This window comes from Coregonus clupeaformis, chromosome 23 (assembly GCF_020615455.1).
Source record: "Coregonus clupeaformis isolate EN_2021a chromosome 23, ASM2061545v1, whole genome shotgun sequence".
Taxonomy (NCBI): domain Eukaryota; kingdom Metazoa; phylum Chordata; class Actinopteri; order Salmoniformes; family Salmonidae; genus Coregonus; species Coregonus clupeaformis.
Genome location: NC_059214.1, coordinates 44,279,389 through 44,302,701, shown reverse-complemented (window position 1 = coordinate 44,302,701; position 23,313 = coordinate 44,279,389). Strand labels below are relative to the sequence as shown.

General features: G+C 41.8%; 1 protein-coding gene across 1 annotated transcript in view; it reads right to left on the bottom strand.

Moving 5' to 3' along the window:
- LOC121536522 (interleukin-1 receptor accessory protein-like 1) overlaps positions 1 to 23,313 on the bottom strand; it is a 401,955-nt gene that overhangs the window by 224,634 nt on the left and 154,008 nt on the right. The window lies entirely within an intron of this gene.

Sequence of the window (23,313 nt, the reverse complement as noted above, 5' to 3'; positions counted from 1 at the left end):
TTGACCTCATCTTTACTAGATGCTGTTCTTCTACTAATCTCACTGCAACTCCCCTCCAAGTCTCCGACCACTACTTTGTATCCTTTTCTCTCTTGCTCTCCTCCAACAGTACTCACTCTGCCCCTATTCAGATGGTAATGCACCGTCGCAACCTTCGCTCTCTCTCCCGCTACTCTCTCCTCTTCCACCATATCATCTCTTCCCTCTGCTAAATCCTTCTCCCTCCGGTCTCCTGATTCTGCCTCCTCAAACCTCCTCTCCTCCCTTTCTGCATCTTTTGACTCTCTATGTCCCCTATCCTCCCGGCTGGCTCGGTCCTCCCCTCCTGCTCCGTGGCTTGACGACTCATTGCGAGCTCACCGAACAGGGCTCCGAGCAGCCGAGCGGAAATGGAGGAAAACTAGACTCCCTGCGGACCTGTCTTCTTTTCACTCCCTCTTCTTTACTTTTTCTTCCTCTGTTTCTGCTGCTAAAACCACTTTCTACCACTCTAAATTTCAAGCCTCTGCCTCTAACCCTAGGAAGCTCTTTGCCACCTTCTCCTCCCTGCTGAATCCTCCTCCTCCTCCCCCTCCCTCCTCCCTTTCTGTGGATGACTTCGTCAACCATTTTGAAAAGAAGGTTGACGACATCCAATCCTCTTTTTTTAAATATATTTTATTTATTTATTAATTTGTCTTATTTGTTATTTTTTTTATATACACATACACATGCATACACATATACACACATACACACACACATACATACATACACATACATATCCTTAAAAATAGATGTATATATATATTCCCCTTTATTACTTTCCAACACCACCACCCTTTCCCCACTTGGAGTAAACTAGTGAACAACAACGCCTAGGCCTCTACTTCCAGCCCATACCCACTATCTACATTTTATGGACACAGTCAATTTTACAGTAATTACATTTTGTTTTGTCTTTCTCCTGAACTTCTTCTACTCTCAACCTCTCCGATCATTTTCATGATGTCCATCCGGTTTGCTTCTATATGCCATATCTTTCTAACTGTGCTCCTTCACAAAAGCTCCCAACCTACAACCCATACACTTATTATGGACACAGCGTGCCTACATTATTTATTAAGTCAAATGACACCGCTGGTCCTGCTCACACTGCCCTACCCTATGCTTTGACTTCTTTCTCCCCTCTCTCTCCAGATGAAATCTTGCGACTTGTGACGGCCGGCTGCCCAACAACCTGCCCGCTTGACCCTATCCCCTCCTCTTTTCTCCAAACAATTTTTGGAGACCTTCTCCCTTACCTCACCTCGCTCATCAACTCATCCTTGACCGCTGGCTATGTCCCTTCCGTCTTCAAGAGGGCGAGAGTTGCACACCTCCTCAAAAAACCTACACTCGATCCCTCCGATGTCAACAACTACAGACCAGAATCCCTTCTTTCTTTTCTCTCCAAAACTCTAGCCAAGTCTCTAGCCAACTCTCCTGCTATCTCTCTCAGAATGACCTTCTTGATCCTAACCAGTTAGGTTTCAAGACTGGTCATTCAACTGAGACTGCTCTTCTCTGTGTCACGGAGGCTCTCCGCACTGCCAAAGCTAACTCTCTCTCCTCTGCTCTTATCCTTCTAGACCTATCTGCTGCCTTTGATACTGTGAACCATCAGATCCTCCTCTCTACCCTCTCAGAGTTGGGCATCTCCGGCGCTACTCACTCTTGGATTGCGTCCTACCTGACAGGTTGCTCCTACCAGGTGGCGTGGCGAGAATCTGTCTCCGCACCACGTGCTCTCACCACTGGTGTCCCCCAGGGCTCAGTTCTAGGCCCTCTCCTATTCTCGCTATACACCAAGTCACTTGGCTCTGTCATATCCTCACATGGTCTCTCATATCATTGCTACGCAGACGACACACAATTATTTTTCTCCTTTTCCCCTTCTGATAACCAGGTGGCGAATCGCATCTCTGCATGTCTGGCAGACATATCAGTGTGGATGTCGGATCACCACCTCAAGCTGAACCTTGGCAAGACGGAGCTGCTCTTCCTCCCGGGGAAGGACTGCCCGCTCAATGATCTCACCATCACGGTTGACTACTCCATTGTGTCCTCCTCCCAGAGTGCAAAGAACCTTGGCGTGACTCTGGACAACACCCTGTCATTCTCTGCTAACATCAAAGCGGTGACCCGATCCTGCAGGTTCATGCTCTACAACATTTGGAGAGTACAACACTACCTTACACAGAAAGTGGCACAGGTCCTAATCCAGGCACTTGTCATCTCCCGTCTGGATTACTGCAACTCACTGTTGGCTGGGCTCCCTGCCTGTGCCATTAAACCCCTGCAACTTATCCAGAACGCTGCAGCCCGTCTGGTGTTCAACCTTCCCAAGTTCTCTCACGTCACTCCGCTCCTCCGCACACTCCACTGGCTTCCAGTTGAAGCTCACATCTACTACAAAACCATGGTTCTTGCCTACGGAGCTGTGAGGGGAACGGCACCTCCTTACCTTCAGGCTCTGATCAGACCCTACACCCAAACGAGGGCACTACATTCATCCACCTCTGGCCTGCTAGCCCCCCTACCTCTACGGAAGCACAGTTCCCGCTCAGCCCAGTCAAAGCTATTCACTGCTCTGGCACCCCAATGGTGGAACAAGCTCCCCCACGACGCCAGGACAGCGGTCACTGACCACCTTCCGGAGACACTTGAAACGCTACCTCTTTAAGGAATACCTGGAATAGTATAATAGTAATCCTTCTACCCCCCCTTTACTACCACTGTCTTTTGTCTAAACTAACACCTGACTTATTTCACCTGCTAGCACTGACTTGTTTAAAGAAATGTACTTATTGTGATCGAGATGTAGTTGTCCCTGATTTCACTGACTTTGCTCGCAGCTGCTTGTTTGAAGAAGTGTACTTACTGTGATCAAGATGAGGTTGTCCCACTGGCTATCCTAAGTTGAATGTACCAATTTGTAAGTCGCTCTGGATAAGAGCGTCTGCTAAATGACTTAAATGTTAAATTAAAAATGTCTAAGGATGTCCGGAGATGACGTGGAAACTGGCCAGTAGGGGCAAAAGTGAGCACTGTTCACTTCAAGTAGGTTTCAGTTTTGCTAGGGTGTTGTGGACGGGGATGGCGGATGTGCGTAAGCATCTGCCTCTGATTCCAAAGTTTGCAAGTTTGAAATCCAGCAATAGAAAGTTGATTTTGAGATTGTTGCTTTAACATTCCGGAGTTAATGCCTAAACTTAACCCTAACCCCAAAAATTCAGAGTTAATGCCTAAACTTAACCTTAAACACTTTGACATTTGACGTTTGGAACAACTTCAAAATTTGACGTTTGAGAAACATGGATGAACGTCTAACTCTGATGTGAGACAGTGAGAGCTAGTTGGTACAGGAGCATATAGGGCTTCATTTCATTTTATTACATTACCTTTACCACTGGCCAGATGCTCCAATTCAGGCTAAATGTCAGGCTTTCATATGATGTAATAAGAGAGTCACTTCTCCCTTAGAGACACCACTGACCTCCAGACCATAAAACACACACAGCTGAGACTGGCAGGGATAGAGCAAGCAGGCAGGCTGGGATAGAGCTAACTGAGAATAGGACAAGGTAGCACTGTATTGGAAACTGTAAGCAGATAATGCTATGATTTTGTTATTTTAAAAGTCATGTTTTTTATATTGCCTAAACACACACACACACACACACACACACACACACACACACACACACACACACACACACACACACACACACACAAAGAGAGACACAGAGACACACACAAACAGCCTGAGGGCCTTGGAAGTATACATGTTGACGTGATGAGGGAGATTATCACTGAGGGAGAGACACCTGAGCCAATCAGATTCCTGGAGTCTCAGGGGAGCCAATGAGGGAGCTCTCTCTACCTGTTAAATATTCACGCTGGGGGAGCACTGCCGGATTGTGGGAAAGTGTCAGTGTGGTGTTTGATTGATGGACAGTCGGGGGTCGACACTTTCTCTGTCAAATGCTGTTTTACTGCAACACAGCAGGCATTAGTCTCCCACTCGCGTCAGCTTCCATTCTCTACACATTATTATCCCCCATGTACGTACGTTCTCCGAGTAATAATAGCAGGGAAACACACAGGCAGAACACTGATGGACACAGGATCATTTGAGAGGTGGTGAATTCATTCAGTGGGAGACACATGCATGGATTACAGAGGTGGAGGGAGGGTGTGTTTAAAGGTGAGAAGACACTAGAGGTTACAGCTCTCATTTACGTCCAGTGGGGAGACAGAGAGATAGAGATAGAGAGAGAGAGAGAGAGAGAGAGAGAGAGAGAGACAGAGAGATAGCAAGAGAGAGAGAGAGAGAGAGAGAGAGAGAGAGAGAGAGAGAGAGAGAGAGAGAGAGAGGGAGAGATAAAGTGATAGAGAGAGGGAGGGAGAGGGAGGGAGAGAGAACATGAATGTTATGTAGATAAGGTCACCTACACACACTGATGGGAAAAGTTAGGTTTCAGATGGCTAAGGACAAAGGGACTAACACACAAACACACCCACATGCACACACACACACCACACACTTCAATGATCCTGTGCACGTCCATATCTCCTTCCAGGGAAAAACATCTGGAGGGTTTTAATGCAAAGTTGTACTTTCTCCACTGAAGGATTGATCTATGTTTAGATATAGCCAACTCAATATAGCAGCATAACTCCAATGCACCTTAATATAGTAGGACTACATAGGCTCCAGATAGATTATTCTATCAACATTATCAAACTTTAAGTGATAATTTAAATGCTTAGCAGACTTTTATTATACAATATGATCATCAATCACTGAGTAAAACCAGAAGACAAAAAAACAACTATTAATTTGAGGATATCGACTGTATGAGTAGCAGCGGAATGGAGGACTCTAGCTCAATTCAATTCAAAGAGCTTTATTGGCATGGGAAACATATGTTTACATTGCCAAAGCAAGTGAAAAAGATAATAAACAATACAAAAATGAACAGCAAACATTACACTCACAAAAGTTCCAGAATATGTTTTTATTTATTTAACCAGGCAAGTCAGTTAAGAACAAATTCTTATTTACAATGACGGCCTACACCGGCCAAACCCGGACGGTGCTGGGCCAATTGTGCGCCGCCCTATGGGACTCCCAATCACGGCCGGTTGTGATACAGCCTGGAATCGAACCAAGGGGTCTGTAGTGACGCCTCAAGCACTGAGATGCAGTGCCTTAGACCGCTGCGCCACTCGGGAGCCATTTCAAATGTTATATTATGTCTATATACAGTTTTGTAACAATGTGCAAATAGTTAAAGTACAAAAGGGAAAATAAATAAACATAAATATGGGTTGTATTTACAATGGTGTTTGTTCTTCACTGGTTGCCCTTTTCCTGTGGCAACAGGTCACACATCTTGCTGCTGTGACATCACACTGTGGTATTTCACCCAATAGATATGGGAGTTTATCAAAATTGGATTTGTTATCTAATTCTTTGTGGGTCTGTGTAATCTGAGGGAAATATGTGTCTCTAATATGGTCATATATTTGGCAGGAGGTTAGGAAGTGCAGCTCAGTTTCCACCTCATTTTGTGGGCAGTGCCCACATAGCCTGTCTTCTCTTGAGAGCCAGGTCTGCCTACGGTGGCCTTTCTCAATAGCAAGGCTATGCTCACTGAGTCTGTACATAGTCAAAGCTTTCCTTAAGTTTGGGTCACAGTGGTCAGGTATTCTGCCACTGTGTACTCTCTGTTTAGGGTCAAATAGCATTCTAGTTTGCTCAGTTATTTTGTTAATTCTTTCCAATGTGTCATGTATTTATATTTTAGTTTTTTCATGATTTGGTTGGGTCTAATTGTGTTCCTGTCCTGGGGCTCTGTGGGTTCTGTTTGTGTTTGTGAACAGAGCCCCAGGACCAGCTTGCTTAGGGGACTCTTCTCCAGGTTCATCTCTCTGTAGATGATGGCTTTGTTATGGAAAGTTTGGGAATCGCTTCCTTTTAAGTGGTTGTAGAATTTAACGGCTCTTTTCTGGATTTTGATAATTAGCGGGTATCGGCCTAATTTTGCTCTGCATGCATTATTTGGTGTTTTACGTTGTACACTGAGGAAATACTTGCAGAATTCTCCATGCAGAGTCTCAATTTGGTGTTTGTCCCATTTTGTGAATTCTTGGTTGGTGAGCGGACCCCAGACCTCACAACCATAAAGGGCAATGGGTTCTATAACTGATTTTTAGTCAGATCCTAATTGGTATGTCAAATCTTATGTTCCTTTTGATGGCATAGAAGGCCCTTATTGCCTTGTCTCTCAAATTGTTCACAGCTTTGTGGAAGTTACCTGTGGCGTTGATGTTTAGGCCGAGGTATGTATCGTTTTTTGTGTGCTCTAGGGCAACGGTGTCTAGATGGAATTTGTATTTGTGGTCCTAGCAACTGGACCTTTTTAGGAACACCATTATTTCTGTCTGCCAGAGATTTACTGTCAGGGCTCAGGTCTGGCAGAATCAGTGCAGAATATCTAGGTGCTGCTGTAGGCCCTCCCTGGTTGGGGACAGAAGCACCAGATCATCCGCAAATAGTAGACATTTGACTTCGGATTCTAGTAGGGTGAGGTCGGGTGCTGCAGACTGTTCTAATGCCCTCGCCAATTTGTTGATATATATGTTGAAGAGGGTGGGGCTTAAGCTGCATCCCTGTCTCACCCCACGGCCCAGTGGAAAGAAATATGTGTGTTTTATTGCCAATTTTAACCACACACTTGTTTGGTATTTGGTATTTTATTAGGATCCCCATTAGCTATTGCAAAAGCAGCAGCTACTCTTCCCGGGGTCCACACAAAACATGAAACATTACATAATACAGAACATTAATAGACAAAAACAGGTCAAGGACAGAACTACATACATTTTTTGAAAAGGCACACATAGCCTACATATCAATACATATACTCAAACTATCTAGGTCAAATAGGGGAGAGTCATTGTGCCGTGAGGTGTTGCTTTATCTGTTTTTTTAAACCAGGTTTGCTGTTTATTTGAGAAATATGAGATGGAACAGAGTTCCATGCAATAATGGCTCTATATAATACTGTACGCTTTCTTGAATTTGTTCTGGATTTGGGGACTGTGAAAAGACCCCTGGTGGCATGTCTGGTGGGGTAAGTGTGTGTGTCAGAGCTGTGTGTAAGTTGACTATGCAAACAATTTGGGATTTTCAACACATTATTGTTTCTTATGAAAAGAAGAAGTGATGCAGTCAGTCTCTCCTCAACTCTTAGCCAAGAGAGACTGGCATGCATAGTATTTATATCAGCCCTCTGATTACAATGAAGAGCAAGACGTGCCCCTCTGTTTTGGGCCAGCTGCAGCTTAACTAGGTCTTTCCTTGCAGCACTGGACCACACATGACTGGACAATAATCAAGATTAGACAAAACTAGAGCCTGCAGAACTTGCTTTTTGGAGTATGGTGTCAAAAAAGCAGAGCATCTCTTTATTACGGACACACCTCTCCCCATCTTTACAGCCATTTAATCTATATGTTTTGACCATGATAGTTTACAATCTAAGGTAACGCCAAGTAATTTAGTCTCCTTAACTTCTTCAACAGCCACACCATTCATTACGAGATTCAACTGAGGTCTAGAACTTAGGGAATGATTTGAACCAAATACAATGCTCTTAGTTTTAGAGATGTTCAGGAAAAGTTTATTAGTGGCCTCCCATTCCAAAACAGACTGCAACTCTTTGTTAAGGGTTTCAGTGACTTCATTAGCTGTGGTTGATGATGCGTATATGGTTGAATCATCAGCATACATGGACACAGGTCATTGTTGTTTGTGTACATGGATTTTACAATGTCGTATGTTTTTCCCCCAACAACATTTTCCATCAATTTGTATAGCAGACCCTAATGACAAATTGAGTCAAATGTTTTTTTTTTAATCAACAAAGCATGAGAAGACTTTGCATTTGTTTTGTTTTGTTTGTTTGTCAATTAGGGTGTGCAGGGTGAATACGTGGTCTGTCGCACGGTAATTTGGTAAAAAGCCAATTTGACATTTGCTCAGTACATTGTTTTCACTGAGGAAATGTACGAGTCTGCTGTTAATGATAATGCAGAGTATTTTCCGAAGGTTGCTGTTGATGCATATCCCACGGTAGTTAATGGGGTCAAATTTGTCTCCACCTTTGTGGATTGGGGTGATCAGTCCATGGTTCCAAATATTGGGGAAGATGCCAGAGCCAAGGATGATGTTAATTAGTTTAAGTATAGCCAATTGGAATTTGTGGTCTGTACATTGTATCATTTAATTTAGGATACCATCAACACCACAGGCCTTTTTGGGTTGTAGTTCATTCAATGTAATTGGAGAATCCAGTGTGTTCTGGCAGTCTTTAATAGTTTATTATAAGATTTGTATTTGATCATGTATTTGTTTTTGCTGTTTGTTCTTTGTTATAGGGCCAAAAAGATTGGATAAGGGGTTTATCCATACATCTCAGTTTTGGATAGATAACTTTTCATGTTGTTGTTTGTTTAGTGTTTTCCAATTTTCCCAGAAGTGGTTAGATTCTATGGATTCTTCAATTACATTGAGCTGATTTCTAACGTGCTGTTCCTTCTTTTTCCGTAGTGTTTTTCTGTATTGTTTTAGTGATTCACCATAGTGAAGGTGTAGGCTAAGGTTTTCTGGGTCTCTATGTTTTTGGTTGGAGAGGTTTCTCAATTTCTTTCTAAGGTTTTTGCATTCTTCATCAAACCATTTAATATATATATATATATATATATACTGAGTATACCAAACATTGGGAACATTCAAAAATGGCACCGGAAGGGATGGCTGCCGTTGTATGGATCTTAACCAACCGTGCTATTTTATTTGTTTTTTCATACTGTTTGTAACTTATTTTGTACATAATGTTGCTGCTACCGTCTCTTATGACCGAAAAGAGCTGCTGGACATCAGAACAGCGATTACTCACCTTGGACTGGACGAATACTTTTTATTTAATGAGTCGGATGAGCGGGATTTGCTCCAGACACCCGACAGGGCTCTCATCCCCGTCATTCACAGTAGAAAGAAAATAAGATATCGCGGAAGGAGATTGGGACCGCCTTTACTCCACACACAGAGATGTGTACAAAGCTCTCCCTCGCCCTGCATTTGCAAAATCTGACCACAATTATATCCTCCTGATTCCTGCTCACAAGCAAAGACTAAAGCAGGAAGCACCAGTGACTTGGTCAATAAAAAAGTGGTCAGATGAAGCAGATGCTAAGCTACAGGACTGTTTTGCTAGCACAGACTGGAATATGTTCCGGGATTCTTCCGATGGCATTGAGGAGTACACCACATCAGTCACTGGCTTCGTCAATAAGTGCTTCGATGACATCGTCCCCACAGTGACTGTACGTACATACCCCAACCAGAAGCCAAGGATTACAGGCAACATCCGCACTGAGCTAAAGGGTAGAGCTACCGATTTCAAGGAGCCGGACTCTAACCTGGACGCTTATAAGAACCATCCGACGAACCATCAAACAGGCAAAGCGTCAATTCACGACTAAGATCGAATCGTACTACAACAGCTCCGATGCTCGTCGGATGTGGCAGGGCTTGCAAACTATTACAGACTACAAAGGGAAGCACAGCCGCGAGCTGCCCAGTGACACGAGCCTACCAGACGAGCTAAATTACTTCTATGCTCGCTTCGAGGCAAGTAACACTGAAACATGCATGATAGCTTCAGCTGTTCCGGACAACTGTGTGATCACGTTCTCCGAAAATGTATGCACTCACTAACTGTAAGTCGCTCTGGATAAGAGCGTCTGTTAAATTACTAAAATGTAAAATGTAAATGTGTACTCAGAGCATGTGCGGACCAACTGGCTAGTGTCTTCACTGACATTTTCAACCTCTCCCTGTCTTTAATACCAACATGTTTCAAGCAGACCACCATAGTCCCTGTGCCCAAGAACACTAAGGTAACCTGCCAAAATGACTACCGACCCGTAGCACTCACGTCGGTAGCCATGAAGTGCTTTGAAAGGCTGGTCATGGCTCACATCAACACCATTATCCCAGAAACCCTAGACCCACTCCAATTTGCACACCGCTCCAACAGATCCACAGATGATGCAATCTCTATTGCGCTCCACACTGCGCTTTCACACCTGGACAAAAGGAACACCTATGTGAGAATGCTATTCATTGACTACAGCTCAACGTTCAACACCATAGTGCCCTCAAAGCTCATCACTAAGTTAAGGACCCTGGGACTAAACACCTCCCTCTGCAACTGGATCCTGGACTTCCTGACGGGCCGCCCCCAGGTGGTAAGGGTAGATAACAAAACATCTGCCACACTGATCCTCAACACAGGGGCTCCTCAGGGGTGTGTGCTCAGTCCCCTCCTGTACTTCCTGTTCACTCATGACTGCATGGCCAGGCACGACTCCAACACCATCATTACGTTTGCGAATGACACAACAGTGGTAGGCCTGATCACCGACAACGACGAGACAGCCTATAGGGAGGAGGCCAGAGACCTGGCCGTGTGGTGCCAGGACAACAACCTCTCCCTCAACGTGACAAAGGAGATGATTGTGGACAACAAGAAAAAGAACAGGACCGAGCACGCCCCCATTCTCATCAACGGGGCTGTAGTAGAGCAGGTTGAGAGCTTCAAGTTCCTTGGTGTCCACATCACCAACAAACTAACATGGTCCAAGCACACCAACACAGTCGTGAAGAGGGCATGACAAAACTTATTCCCCCTAAGGAGACTGAAAAGATTTGGCATGGGTCCTCAGATCCTCGAAAGGTCAAAAGGTTCTACAGCTGCACCATCGAGAGCATCCTGACTGGTTGCATCACTGCCTGATATGGCAACTGCTCGGCCTCCAACCGCAAGGCACTACAGAGGGTAGTCTGTACGGCCCAGTACATCACTGGGGCCAAGCTTCCTGCCATCCAGGAGCGATATACCAGGCGGTGTCAAAGGAAGGCCCTATTGTCAAAGACTCCAGCCACCCTAGTCATAGACTGTTCTCTCTGCTACCGCACGGCAAGCAGTACCGGAGCGCCAAGTCTATGTCCAAGAGGCTTCTAAACAGCTTCTACCCCCAAGTCATAAGACTCCTGAACGTCTAATCAAATGGCTACCCAGACTATTTGCATTGCACCCCCCCACCAATTACCTCTACTAACCGGTGCCCCGCACATTGACTCGGTACCGGTACCCCCTGTATATAGCCTCGCTATTGTTCTTTTACTGCTGCTCTTTAATAATTTGTTACTTTTATTTCTTCTTATAATTTTTTATTTAAGGTTTATTTTAATTTTTTGATATTTGTTCATAAAATTGCATTGTTGTTTAAGGGCTTGTAAGTAAGCATTTCACTGTAAGGTCTACAGTCGTGCTCAAAAGTTTTGAGAATGACACAAGTATTGGTCTTCACAAAGTTTGCTGCTTCAGTGTTTTTAGATATTTTTGTCAGATGTTACTATGGTATACTGAAGTATAATTACAAGCATTCCATAAGTGTCAAAGGCTTTTATTGACAATTACATTAAGTTTATGCAAAGAGTCAATATTTGCAGTGTTGACCCTTCTTTTTCAAGACCTCTGCAATCCGCCCTGTCATGCTGTCAATTAACTTCTGGGCCACATCCTGACTGATGGCAGCCCATTCATGCATAATCAATGCTTGGAGTTTGTCAGAATTTGTGAGTTTTTGTTTGTCCACCCGCCTCTTGAGGATTGACCACAAATTCTCAATGGGATTAAGGTCTGGGGAGTTTCCTGGCCATGGACCCAAAATGTCGATGTTTTGTTCCCCATGCCACTTAGTTATCACTTTTGCCTTATGGCAAGGTGCTCCATCATGCTGGAAAAGGCATTGGTCGTCACCAAACTGTTATTGGATGGTTGGGAGAAGTTGCTCTCGGAGGATGTGTTGGTACTTAGACAAAATTGTGAGTGAGCCCACTCCCTTGGCTGAGAAGCAACCCCACACATGAATGGTCTCAGGATGCTTTACTGTTGGCATGACACAGGACTGATGGTAGTGCTCACCTTGTCTTCTCCGGACAAGCTTTGTTCCGGATGCCCAAAACAATCGGAAAGGGAATTTTTCAGAGAAAATGACTTTACCCCAGTCCTCAGCAGTCCAATCCCTGTACCTTTTGCAGAATATCAGTCTGTCCCTGATGTTTTTCCTGGAGAGAAGTGGCTTCTTTGCTGCCCTTCTTGACACCAGGGCATCCTCCAAAAGTCTTCGCCTCACTGTGCGTGCAGATGCACTCACACCTGCCTGCTGCCATTCCTGAGCAAGTTCTGCACTGGTGGTGCCCCAATCCGGCAGCTGAATCAACTTTAGGAGACAGTCCTGGCGCTTGCTGGACTTTCTTGGGCGCCCTGACGCCTTCTTCACAACAAATGAATCTATCTCCTTGAAGTTCTTGATGATCCGATAAATGGTTGATTTAGGTGCAATCTTACTAGCAGCAATATCCTTGCCTGGTGAAGGCATTTTTGTGCAAAGCAATGATGACGGCACGTGTTTCCTTGCAGGTAACCATGGTTAACAGAGGAAGAACAATGATTTCAAGCACCGCCCTCCTTTTAAAGCTTCCAGTCTGTTATTCTAACTCAATCAGCATGACAGAGTGATCTCCAGCCTTATCCTCATCAACACTCTCACCTGGGTTAACGAGATAATCACTAACATGATGTCAGCTGGTCCTTTTGTGGCAGGGTTGAAATGCATTGGAAATGTTTTTTTGGGATTAAGTTCATTTTCATGGCAAAGAGGGACTTTGCAATTAATTGCAATTAATCTGATCACTCTTCATAACATTCTGGAGTATATGCAATTTGCCATCATAAAAACTGAGGCAGCAGACTTTGTGAAAATTAATATTTGTGTCATTCTCAAAACGTTTTACTACGACTGTACACCTGTTGTATTCGGCGCATGTGACAAATACAATTTGATTTGATTTGATTTGATTAGGAACACCTTAATAATATTGAGTTGCAATGAAGCAGAATGAAGGAGAGAAGGAGGGAGAGAGTACTATGAGAAACATCCACTTCAGATGCTCTCCACAGTATGACAAAAATCACAACCCTTTTGATTCTGACTCTGCCAGATAATGGAGGGGGAAGAGATTGTGAGAGAGAGGAAGTGTGAGTGAGAAAGAGTGGGAAAAAGAGACTCAGTAATCAATATCACAGAGGGAGTACCTTCGGTTGAATGTAGAGAGTGGAAGGGAGCATGTAGCACGCTAGAGTAAATAATCATTGGGTTCCTATATCTCCTCTCTTACCAAGTGTCCCTATCGTCTCTCCTGTCTTCCTGTATATCTAGTATCCCTACTGTCTCTTTCTTACCGTATCTCTAGTATCCTACTGTCTCTAATGTCTTACTGTATCTCTAGTATCCCTACTGTCTCTAATGTCTTACTGTATCTCAGTAGTATCCCTACTGTCTCTAATGTCTTACTGTATCTCTAGTATCCCTACTGTCTCTAATGTATTCCTGTATCTCTAGTATCCCTACTGTCTCTAATGTCTTCCTGTATCTCTAGTATCCCTACTGTCTCTAATGTCTTACTGTATCTCTAGTATCCCTACTGTCTCTAATGTCTTACTGTATCTCTAGTATCCCTACTGTCTCTAATGTCTTATTGTATCTCTAGTATCCCTACTGTCTCTAACATCTTCCTGTATCTCTAGAATCCCTACTGTCTCTAATGTCTTATTGTATCTCTAGTATCCCTACTGTCTCTAATGTCTCTAATGTCTTACTGTATCTCAAGTATCCCTACTGTCTCTAATGTCTTACCATATCTCTAGCATCCCTACTGTCTCTAATGTCTTACTGTATCTCTAGTATCCCTACTGTCTCTAATGTCTTACTGTATCTCTAGTATCCCTACTGTCTCTAATGTCTTATTGTATCTCTAGTATCCCTACTGTCTCTAACATCTTCCTGTATCTCTAGAATCCCTACTGTCTCTAATGTCTTATTGTATCTCTAGTATCCCTACTGTCTCTAATGTCTCTAATGTCTTACTGTATCTCTAGTATCCCTACTGTCTCTAATGTCTTACCATATCTCTAGCATCCCTACTGTCTCTAATGTCTTACTGTATCTCAAGTATCCCTACTGTCTCTATTGTCTTACTGTATCTCTAGTATCCCTACTGTCTCTTATGTATAACCATATCTCTAGTAGCCCTACTGTCTCTAATGTCTTATTGTATCTCTAGTGTCCCTACTGTCTCTAATGTCTTACCGTATCTCTAGTATCCCTACTGTCTCTTTCTTACTGTATCTCTAGTATCCCTACTGTCTCTAATGTCTTACTGTATCTCTAGTATCCCTACTATCTCTAATGTCTTACCTTATCTCTAGTATCCCTACAGTCTCTAATGTCTTATTGTATCTCTAGTATCCCTACTGTCTCTTTCTTACTGTATCTCTAGTATCCCTACTGTCTCTAATGTCTTACTGTATATGTAGTATCCCTACTGTCTCTAATGTCTTACTGTGTCTCTAGTATCCCTACTGTCTCTAAAGTCTTACTGTATCTCTAGTATCCCTACTATCTCTAATGTCTTACCTTATCTCTAGTATCCCTACTGTCTCTAATGTCTTATTGTATCTCTAGTATCCCTACTGTCTATAATGTATTCCTGTATCTCTAGTATCCCTACTGTCTCTAATGTCTTCCTGTATATCTAGTATCCCTACTGTCTCTAATGTCTTACTGTATCTCTAGTATCCCTACTGTCGCTAATGTCTTATTGTATCTCTAGTGTCCCTACTGTCTCTAATGTCTTACCGTATCTCTAGTATCCCTACTGTCTCTTTCTTACTGTATCTCTAGTATCCCTACTGTCTCTAATGTCTTACTGTATCTCTAGTATCTACTGTCTCTAATATCTTACCGTATCTCTAGTGTCCCTACTGTCTCTTTCTTACTGTATCTCTAGTATCCCTACTGTCTCTAATGTCTTACTGTATTTCTAGTATCCCTACTGTCTCTGTCTTATCATATCTCTAGTATCCCTACTGTCTCTTTCTTACTGTATCTCTAGTATCCCTACTGTCTCTAATGTCTTACTGTGTCTCTAGTATCCCTAATGTCTCTAAAGTCTTACTGTATCTCTAGTATCCCTACTATCTCTAATGTCTTACCTTATCTCTAGTATCCCTACTGTCTCTAATGTCTTATTGTATCTCTAGTATCCCTACTGTCTATAATGTATTCCTGTATCTCTAGTATCCCTACTGTCTATAATGTATTCCTGTATCTCTAGTATCCCTACTGTCTCTAATGTCTTCCTGTATATCTAGTATCCCTACTGTCTCTAATGTCTTACTGTATCTCTAGTATCCCTACAGTCTCTAATGTCTTACTGTATCTCTAGTATCCCTACTGTCTCTAATGTCTTATTGTATCTCTAGCATCCATACTGTCTCTAATGTCTTACTGTATCTCTAGTATCCCTACTGTCTCTAATGTCTTATTGTATCTCTAGTATCCCTACTGTCACTAATGTCTTACCGTATCTCTAGTATCCCTACTGTCTCTTTCTTACTGTATCTCTAGCATCCATACTGTCTCTAATGTCTTACTGTATCTCTAGTATCCCTACTGTCTCTAATGTCTTATTGTATCTCTAGTATCCCTACTGTCACTAATGTCTTACCGTATCTCTAGTATCCCTACTGTCTATTTCTTACCGTATCTCTAGTATCCCTACTGTCTCTAATGTCTTACTGTATCTCTAGTATCCCTACAGTCTCTAATGTCTTACTGTATCTCTAGTATCCCTACTGTCTCTAATGTCTTATTGTATCTCTAGTATCCCTACTGTCACTAATGTCTTACCGTATCTCTAGTATCCCTACTGTCTCTTTCTTACTGTATCTCTAGCATCCATACTGTCTCTAATGTCTTACTGTATCTCTAGTATCCCTACTGTCTCTAATGTCTTATTGTATCTCTAGTATCCCTACTGTCACTAATGTCTTACCGTATCTCTAGTATCCCTACTGTCTATTTCTTACCGTATCTCTAGTATCCCTACTGTCTCTAATGTCTTACTGTATCTCTAGTATCCCTACTGTCTCTAATGTCTTATTGTATCTCTAGTATCCCTACTGTCTCTATTGTCTTACTGTATCTCTAGTATCCCTACTGTCTCTATTGTCTTACTGTATCTCTAGTATCCCTACTGTCTCTATTGTCTTACTGTATCTCTAGTATCCCTACTGTCTCTATTGTCGTACTGTATCTCTAGTATCCCTACTGTCTCTATTGTCTTACTGTATCTCTAGTATCCCTACTGTCTCTTATGTATAACCATATCTCTAGTAGCCCTACTGTCTCTAATGTCTTATTGTATCTCTAGTGTCCCTACTGTCTCTAATGTCTTACCGTATCTCTATTATCCCTACTGTCTCTTTCTTACCGTATCTCTAGTATCCTACTGTCTCTAATATCTTCCTGTATCTCTAGTATCCCTACTGTCTCTTTCTTACCGTATCTCTAGGATCCATACTGTCTCTAATGTCTTATTGTATCTCTAGTGTCCCTACTGTCTCTAATGTCTTACCGTATCTCTAGGATCCCTACTGTCTCTGTCTTACCGTATCTCTAGTATCCCTACTGTCTCTTTCTTACTGTATCTCTAGGATCCATACTGTCTCTAATGTCTTACTGTATTTCTAGTATTCCTACGGTCTCTTTGTTACTGTATCTCTAGTATCCCTAAAGTCTCTAATGTCTTACTGTATCTCTAGTATCCCTACTGTCTCTAATGTCTTACTATATCTCTAGTAGCCCTACTGTCTCTAATGTCTTATTGTATCTCTAGTGTCCCTACTGTCTCTAATGTCTTACCGTATCTCTATTATCCCTACTGTCTCTTTCTTACCGTATCTCTAGTATCCTACTGTCTCTAATATCTTCCTGTATCTCTAGTATCCCTACTGTCTCTTTCTTACCGTATCTCTAGGATCCATACTGTCTCTAATGTCTTATTGTATCTCTAGTGTCCCTACTGTCTCTAATGTCTTACCGTATCTCTAGTATCCCTACTGTCTCTTTCTTACCGTATCTCTAGTATCCTACTGTCTCTAATGTCTTACCTTATCTCTAGTATCCCTACTGTCTATTTCTTACCGTATCTCTAGGATCCATACTGTCTCTAAAGCCTTATTATATCTCTAGTATCCCTACTGTCTCTGTCTTACCGTATCTCTAGTATCCCTACTGTCTCTATCTTACTGTATCTCTAGTATCCCTACTGTCTCTAATGTCTTACTGTATCTCTAGTATCCCTATCTGATCAGTCCCTACACCCAAACGAGGGCATTGCGTTCATCCACCTCTGGCCTGCTGGCTCCCCTTCCTCTGCGGAAGCATAGTTCCCGCTCAGCCCAGTCAAAACTGTTCGCTGCTCTGGCACCCCAATGGTGGAACAAGCTCCCTCACGACGCCAGGACAGCGGAGTCACTCACCACCCTCCGGAGACATTTGAAACCCCACCTCTTTAAGGAATACCTGGGATAGGATAAAGTAATCCTTCTACCCCCCAAAAAAAAATTGTAAAGTGGTTATCCCACTGGCTATAGGGTGAATGTACCAATTTGTTAGTCGCTCTGGATAAGAGCGTCTGCTAAATGACGTAAATGTGCCCTTGAGCAAGGCACTTAACCCTAATTGCTCCTGTAAGTCGCTCTGGATAAGAGCGTCTGCTAAATGACTAAAATGTAAAATGTACTGTCACGAATGTCATACTGTATCTCTAGTATCTACTGTCTCTAATGTCTTACTGTATTTCTAGTATCCCTACTGTCTCTTTGTTACCGTATCTCTAGTATCCCTACTGTCACGAATGTCATACTGTATCTCTAGTATCTACTGTCTCTAATGTCTTACTGTATTTCTAGTATACATACTGTCTCTTTGTTACCGTATCTCTAGTATCCTTACAGTCTCTAATGTCTTACTGTGTCTCTAGTATCCCTACTGTCTCTTTGTTACCGTATCTCTAGTATCCTTACAGTCTCTAATGTCTTACTGTATCTCTAGTATCCCTACTGTCTCTAATGTCTTACTGTATCTCTGGTATCCGTATCTCTAGCATCCCTACTGTCTTTAAAGTCTTACTGTATCTCTAGCATCCCTACTGTCTCTAATATCTTACCTTATCTCTAGTATCCCTACTGTCTCTAATGTCTTCCTGTATCTCTAGTATCCCTACTGTCTCTAATGTCTTATTGTATCTCTAGTATCCCTACTGTCTATAATGTATTTCTGTATCTCTAGTATCCCTACTGTCTCTAATGTCTTCCTGTATCTCTAGTATCCCTACTGTCTCTAATGTCTTATTGTATCTCTAGTATCCCTACTGTCTCTAATGTCTTACTGTATCTCTAGTATCCCTACTGTCGCTAATGTCGTACTGTATCTCTAGTATCTTCTGTCTCTAATGTCTTACCGTATCTCTAGTATCCCTACTGTCTATTTCTTACCGTATCTCTAGGATCCCTACTGTCTCTAATGTCTTATTGTATCTCTAGTATCCCTACTGTCTCTAATGTCTTACTGTATTTCTAGTATCCCTACTGTCTCTAATGTCTTACTGTATTTCTAGTATCCCTACTGTCTCTTTGTTACCATATCTCTAGTATCCCTACAGTCTCTAATGTCTTACTGTATCTCTAGTATCCCTACTGTCTCTAATGTCTTACCGTATCTCTAGTATCCCTACTGTCTATTTCTTACCGTATCTCTAGGATCCCTACTGTCTCTAATGTCTTATTGTATCTCTAGTATCCCTACTGTCTCTAATGTCTTATTGTATCTCTAGTATCCCTACTGTCACTAATGTCTTACCGTATCTCTAGTATCCCTACAGTCTCTTTCTTACTGTATCTCTAGTATCCCTACTGTCTCTTTGTTACCGTATCTCTAGTATCCCTACAATCTCTAATGTCTTACTGTATCTCTAGTATCCCTACTGTCTCTAATGTCTTACCATATCTCTAGTAGCCCTACTGTCTCTAATGTCTTATTGTATCTCTAGTGTCCATACTGTCTCTAATGTCTTACCGTATCTCTAGTATCCCTACTGTCTCCTTCTTACTGTATCTCTAGTATCCCTACTGTCTCTAATGTCTTACTGTATCTCTAGTATCCCTACTGTCTCTAAGGTCTTATTGTATCTCTAGTATCCCTACTGTCTATTTCTTACCGTATCTCTAGGATCCATACTGTCTCTAGTGTCTTATTGTATCTCATGTATCCCTACTGTATCTAATGTCTTATTGTATCTCTAGTATCCCTACTGTCTATAATGTATTTCTGTATTTCTAGTATCCCTACTGTCTCTTTGTTACCATATCTCTAGTATCCCTACAGTCTCTAATGTCTTACTGTATCTCTAGTATCCTTACTGTCTCTAATGTCTTACTATATCTCGAGTATCCGTATCTCTAGCATCCGTACTGTCTCTAATGTCTTATTGTATCTCTAGTATCCCTACTGTCACTAATGTCTTACCGTATCTCTAGTATCCCTACTGTCTCTGTCTTACTGTATCTCTAGTATCCCTACTGTCTCTAATGTCTTCCTGTATCTCTAGTATCCCTACTGTCTCTGTCTTACTGTATCTCTAGTATCCCTACTGTCGCTAATGTCGTACTGTATCTCTAGTATCTACTGTCTCTAATGTCTTACCGTATCTCTAGTATCCCTACTGTCTATTTCTTACCGTATCTCTAGGATCCCTACTGTCTCTAATGTCTTATTGTATCTCTAGTATCCCTACTGTCTCTAATGTCTTATTGTATCTCTAGTATCCCTACTGTCACTAATGTCTTACCGTATCTCTAGTATCCCTACAGTCTCTTTCTTACTGTATCTCTAGTATCCCTACTGTCTCTTTGTTACCGTATCTCTAGTATCCCTACAATCTCTAATGTCTTACCATATCTCTAGTAGCCCTACTGTCTCTAATGTCTTATTGTATCTCTAGTGTCCATACTGTCTCTAATGTCTTACCGTATCTCTAGTATCCCTACTGTCTCCTTCTTACTGTATCTCTAGTATCCCTACTGTCTCTAATGTCTTACTGTATCTCTAGTATCCCTACTGTCTCTAAGGTCTTATTGTATCTCTAGTATCCCTACTGTCTATTTCTTACCGTATCTCTAGGATCCATACTGTCTCTAGTGTCTTATTGTATCTCATGTATCCCTACTGTATCTAATGTCTTATTGTATCTCTAGTATCCCTACTGTCTATAATGTATTTCTGTATTTCTAGTATCCCTACTGTCGCTAATGTCGTACTGTATCTCTAGTATCTACTGTCTCTAATGTCTTACTGTATTTCTAGTATCCCTACTGTCTCTTTGTTACCATATCTCTAGTATCCCTACAGTCTCTAATGTCTTACTGTATCTCTAGTATCCTTACTGTCTCTAATGTCTTACTATATCTCGAGTATCCGTATCTCTAGCATCCGTACTGTCTCTAATGTCTTACTGTATCTCTAGTATCCTTACTGTCTCTAATGTCTTATTGTATCTCTAGGATCCCTACTGTCTCTAATGTCTTACTGTATCTCTAGTATCCCTACTGTCTATTTCTTACCATATCTCTAGGATCCCTACTGTCTCTAATGTCTTATTGTATCTCTAGTATCCCTACTGTCTCTAATGTCTTATTGTATCTCTAGTATCCCTACTGTCACTAATGTCTTACCGTATCTCTAGTATCCCTAATGTCTCTTTCTTACTGTATCTCTAGTATCCCTACTGTCGCTAATGTCGTACTGTATCTCTGGTACTCGTATCTCTAGTATCTACAGTCTCTAATGTCTTACTGTATCTCTAGTATCACTACTGTCTCTAATGTCTTCCTGTATCTCTAGTATCCCTACTGTCTCTAATGTCTTCCTGTATCTCTAGTATCCCTACTGTCTCTAATGTCTTCCTGTATCTCTAGTATCCCTACTGTCTCTAATGTCTTCCTGTATCTCTAGTATCCCTACTGTCTCTAATGTCTTACTGTATCTCTAGTATCCCTACTGTCTCTAATGTCTTCCTGTATCTCTAGTATCTACTGTCTCTAATGTCTTACTGTATCTCTAGTATCACTACTGTCTCTAATGTCTTCCTGTATCTCTAGTATCCCTACTGTCTCTAATGTCTTCCTGTATCTCTAGTATCCCTACTGTCTCTAATGTCTTCCTGTATCTCTAGTATCCCTACTGTCTCTAATGTCTTACTGTATCTCTAGTATCCCTACTGTCTCTAATGTCTTCCTGTATCTCTAGTATCTACTGTCTCTAATGTCTTACTCTATTTCTAGTATCCCTACTGTCTCTTTGTTACCATATCTCTAGTATCCCTACTGTCTCTAATGTCTTATTGTATCTCTAGTATCCCTACTGTCTCTAATGTCTTCCTGTATCTCTAGTATCCCTACTGTCTCTAATGTCTTACTGTATCTCTGGTATCCGTATCTCTAGCATCCCTACTGTCTCTAATGTCTTACTGTATCTCTAGGATCCCTACTGTCTCTAATGTCTTACCTTATCTCTAGTATCCCTACTGTCTCTAATATCTTCCTGTATCTCTAGTATCCCTACTGTCTCGAATGTCTTCCTGTATCTCTAGTATCCCTACTGTCTCTAATGTCTTACTGTATCTCTAGTATCCCTACTGTTGCTAATGTCGTAATGTATATCTAGTATCTACTGTCTCTAATGTCTTACTGTATTTCTAGTATCCCTACTGTCTCTTTGTTACCATATCTCTAGTATCCCTACAGTCTCTAATGTCTTACTGTATCTCTAGTATCCCTACTGTCTCTAAGGTCTTACTGTATGTCTAGTATCCATATCTCTAGCATCCCTACTGTCTCTAATGTCTTACCTTATCTCTAGTATCCCTACTGTCTCTAATGTCTTATTGTATCTCTAGTATCCCTACTGTTTCTTTGTTACCATATCTCTAGTATCCCTACTGTCTCTAATGTCTTACTGTATCTCTAGTGTCCCTACTGTCTCTAATGTCTTATTGTATCTCTAGTATCCCTACTGTCTCTAATGTCTTCCTGTATCTCTAGTATCCCTACTGTTTCTAATGTCTTCCTGTATCTCTAGTATCGCTACTGTCTCTAATGTCTTACTGTATCTATAGTATCCCTACTGTCTCTAATGTCTTACTGTATCTCTAGTATCCCTACTGTCTCTAATGTTTTCCTGTATCTCTAGTATCCCTACTGTCTCTAATGTCTTCCTGTATCTCTAATATCCCTACTGTCTCTAATGTCTTACTGTATCTCTAGTATCCCTACTGTCTCTAATGTCTTACTGTATCTCTAGTATCTGTATCTCTAGCATCCCTACTGTCTCTAATGTCTTCCTGTATCTCTAGTATCCCTACTGTCTCTAATGTCTTACTGTATCTCTAGTATCCCTACTGTCTCTAATGTTTTCCTGTATCTCTAGTATCCCTACTGTCTCTAATGTCTTCCTGTATCTCTAATATCCCTAATGTCTCTAATGTCTTACTGTATCTCTAGTATCCCTACTGTCTCTAATGTCTTACTGTATCTCTAGTATCCGTATCTCTAGCATCCCTACTGTCTCTAATGTCTTCCTGTATCTCTAGTATCCCTACTGTCTCTAATGTCTTACTGTATCTCTAGTATCCCTACTGTCTCTAATGTCTTACTGTATCTCTAGTATCCCTACTGTCTCTAATGTCTTACTGTATCTCTAGTATCCACTGTCTCTAATGCTTTGTATCTCTAGCATCCCTACTGTCTCGAATGTCTTCCTGTATCTCTAGTATCCCTACTGTCTCTAATGTCTTCCTGTATCTCTAGTATCCCTACTGTCTCTAATGTCTTACTGTATCTCTAGTATCCCTACTGTCTCTAATGTCTTACTGTATCTCTAGTATCCCTACTGTCTCTAATGTCTTATTGTATCTCTAGTATCCCTACTGTCTATAATGTATTCCTGTATCTCTAGTATCCCTACTGTCTCTAATGTCTTCCTGTATATATAGTATCCCTACTGTCTCTAATGTCTTATTGTATCTCTAGTATCCCTACTGTCTATAATGTATTCCTGTATCTCTAGTATCCCTACAGTCTCTAATGTCTTACTGTATCTCTAGGATCCCTACTGTCTCTAAGGTCTTACTGTATGTCTAGTATCTGTATCTCTAGCATCCCTACTGTCTCTAATGTCTTACCGTAT